Raw genomic sequence first — 3973 nt, 5'->3', positions numbered from 1 at the left:
CTGTTGTATACCTCAATTCAAAATGGTTCAAATGGCTCTGAGCCCTATGGGACTTAACATCTATGGTCATCAGTCCCCCAGAACTTAGAACTACGTGATCATTTTGGTGGTCTAGGTGTTGTGGAGTGGGGAGGCATAATTCTGGATGGGCGTATTGACATCCCAGTCTTTGAATACGGCTCACTCACTGGTCAACGCTGTTGTATACCTCAATTCAAAATGGTTCAAATGGCTCTGAGCCCTATGGGACTTAACACCTACGGTCATCAGTCCCCCAGAACTTAGAACTACATGATCGTTTTGGTGGTCTAGGTGTTGTGGAGTGGGGAGGCATAATTCTGGATGGGCGTATTGACATCCCAGTCTTTGAATACGGCTCACTCACTGGTCAACGCTGTTGTATACCTCAATTCAAAATGGTTCAAATGGCTCTGAGCCCTATGGGACTTAACATCTACGGTCATCAGTCCCCCAGAACTTAGAACTACATGATCGTTTTGGTGGTCTAGGTGTTGTGGAGTGGGGAGACATAATTCTGGATGGTCGTATTGACATCCCAGTCTTTGAATACGGCTCACTCAATGGTCAACGCTTTTGTATACCTCAATTCAAAATGGTTCAAATGGCTCTGAGCCCTATGGGACTTAACATCTACGGTCATCAGTCCCCCAGAACTTAGAACTACGTGATTATTTTGGTGGTATAGGTGTTGTGGAGTGGGGAGGCATAATTCTGGATCGGCGTATTGACATCCCAGTCTTTGAATACAGCTCACTCACTGGTCAACGGTTTTGTATACCTCAATTCAAAATGGTTCAAATGGCTCTGAGCCCTATGGGACTTAACATCTATGGTCATCAGTCCCCCAGAACTTAGAACTACTTAAACCTAACTAACCTAAGGACAGCACACAACACCCAGTCATCAATACCTCAATTCCTTCCAGATTTTTCGAGGGGCTCATTCGGCCCAGACTTCATTCTTATGGATGACAATGCACGAACGCGTCTAACTGAGCAGGCGGACGTGCTCTTGGGACGAGAGGAGACTCGCTGAATGGACAGCAGTGCCCCCCACCCCCCACTCCCGACTTAAATCCCATCGAACAATATGCAGTGCGTTAGGGAGACGTGCATTACCGAGGCCAATAGGTTTACAGAAATTATGATTTGTACAAGGTAATTTATAGTTTGTAGAGTTACGGTTTAGCCAACGGCCTTGCTGCAGTGTTAACACCGGTTCCCGTCAGATCACCGGAGTTAAGCGCTGTCGGGCTGGGCTAGCACTTGGATGGGTGACCATCCGGGATGCCCAGCGCTGTTGGCAAGCGGGGTACAAATGGTTCAAATGGCTCTCAGCACTATGGGACTTAACTGCTGAGGTCATCAGTCCCCTAGAACTTAGAACTAATTAAACCTAACTAACCTAAGGACATCACACACATCCATGCCCGAGGCTGGATTCGAACCTGCGACCGTAGCAGGCGCGCGGTTCCAGACTGTAGCGCCTAGAACCGCTCGGCCACTCCGGCCGGCAAGCGGGGTACACTCAGCCCTTATGAGGCAAACTGAGGAGATACTTGACTGAGAAGTAGCGGCTTCGGTCTCGTCAAATGACATAGGGCCGGGAGATCGGTGTGCTTATCACATGCCTCTCCATATCCGCATCCAGAGACGCCTGGGGGCTGAGGCTCATACGGCAGCCGTTCGATACCGTCGGGCCCTCCAAGGTCTGTTCGGACGCAGAGAGTTTCGGTTTCCAGTATCATTTTTACGTATACATTGCGTGGTCACGAAATCATTATTAATTTTATTCCATTGTCAGCTACATCATCGTTATATCAAGAATTGGACCGTTTAAAATTAACATCGTTACTTAATTGAACACAAAACTAAATGCATTTTTTGCAAACGAGACATGGCAAACACTTCACAACTCCTACTGGAAAAACTAATTGAACAAGCATTGTCCGTTAATTTCCTCAATGTGTACTGTCCAATGGGTTTTCATTAAAGATCGAGTGTTTATACAGCCGAAAAGTCGCTTGAATGATGAAACCAAAAAGGAAACCTTGTAAATTATTGCAGACATTACATTCATTTACAACGAAAATTGAACGGATAGTTAAAGACATTATAAACGAACGTACAAGTTAGTTAAGATATTTTAGAAATAACATAGGAGATCGATCACAGTGGTGCATTATAGTTCTAAATATGGGCAGAAATATCACAACGCTAAAAACTGTTCTGAGCAAGATGAGCGGCAGCAAACTCCTTTTCCCGCTGATTCGTCCGCTGCCCCCTCGCGCTCCGCGTAACAGGGCAGCAGACGTTCCCTGCTCTCGCAGCTGGGTGTGCAGATTATCTCTTCTCGATGAGAATGAGCCGGCGAGAACTTCCGCAATATAATCCTCCGGCGAGAAGCCCTCTTTGTTCACCGAGCAAAGTTTGGACTAACGTTAACATTACCGAAACACGCTCGCGGCGGAAAATATCCACCCGGCAGCAGGCGCTGAGGGTGAAATATGGAGGAATACGTCTGTAGCCAACTAAATGCAGCACTCCAGCTTCCAAAGGGGTAATTTTCTGAAAAGCGAAGAACCATTACAGAAATTCGGACCATCCACTTGCATTTAAAAGGCTTTCCTTGTAAATGGTGGGTGTGGCATACGCAGAGGACAGAACAAAAACTTTTGCTGCAGAAATATAATGTACTTTTTTTAGCATGCGCTGCAGGCCGTTAAGCCCTACTGGAGGCTCTTTGCCGAACGGGCACATAGTGTCATCAATTATGCTGCATGTATCATTTTTTCTACAGGTATTGTGGCAATGTAAGCGGCCTAGAGAAACTCTAGAGCTCTTTGCCAAGGTCAAAATTCATAAATAACCACATATAACCTGCATCATATTACGGTTCAAATGGCTCTGAGCACTATGGGACTTAACATCTGTGGTCATCAGTCCCATAGAACTTAGAACTACTTAAACCTAACTAACCTAAGGACATCACACACATCCATGCCCGAGGTAGGATTCGAACCTGCGACCGTAGCGGTCACGCGGTTCCAGACTGAAGCGCCTTTAACCGCACGGGCATCATATTACGGCATACGCAACGGTTCAAAAATGGTTCAAATGGCTCTGAGCACTATGGGACTAAACATCTATGGTCATCAGTCCCCTAGAACTTAGAACTACTTAAACCTAACTAACCTAAGGTCATCACACAACACCCAGTCACCACGAGGCAGGGAAAATCCCTGACCCCGCCGGGAATCGAACCCGGGAACCCGGGATACGCAACGGACACAGTTCATTATGTGCCAGTAGTTCCACATGCAGGGATACAACAAAACACAGATAGTATTGTAAATGTGAGTTCATACCTACGATGCTGACTAAAGATGTATTATGAAGAATGTAGCACCGAGAAACATCAACCTAATGACACACAGTGATAAATTATTTCTTTCTCACTCCTCAGTAATCTGATCAATGTTGTTATAGTCCATTGTGGTTCATAACCGATAGTAAAACGACTGTTCCTTTCCATGTATTTGTTAGCAACAAATGTAACTGCAGTAACATCTGAAAGAAGATGGTTCAAATGGCTCTGAGCACTATGGGACTTAACTTCAGAGGTCATCAGTCCCCTAGAACTTAGAACTACTTAAACCTAACTAACCTAAGGACATCACACACATCCATGCCCGAGGCAGGATTCGAAACTGCGACCGTAGCAGTCGCGCGGTTCTAGACTGAAGCGCCTAGAACCGCTCGGCCACTACGGCCGGCTTCTGAAAGAAGAAATTAACAACATGCTTAAGGACATAAATTAGTGAATTACATGAAAACGGTAACCGCAAGAAGTGAAATTTTATTTCGTTCTGTTGGCCGGGCGTTATTGATGGGTTCTCCTACTAAGTTCTTCTGACGTGCTAACAAGCAGTTACAAAATTTATTAGTGGAAA

General features: G+C 45.6%; 1 pseudogene; it reads left to right on the top strand.

Annotated features, from left to right (window-relative positions):
* Nucleotides 1-1208: 1208 nt before the first annotated feature.
* On the top strand, nt 1209-1326 carry LOC126475841 (5S ribosomal RNA; annotated as a pseudogene).
* Nucleotides 1327-3973: the final 2647 nt, after the last annotated feature.

The sequence above is a fragment of the Schistocerca serialis genome, chromosome 4, assembly GCF_023864345.2.
Source record: "Schistocerca serialis cubense isolate TAMUIC-IGC-003099 chromosome 4, iqSchSeri2.2, whole genome shotgun sequence".
NCBI lineage: Eukaryota > Metazoa > Arthropoda > Insecta > Orthoptera > Acrididae > Schistocerca > Schistocerca serialis.
The sequence above is the reverse complement of the archived record's forward strand: the minus strand, read 5'-3'. Positions and strand labels throughout refer to the sequence as shown.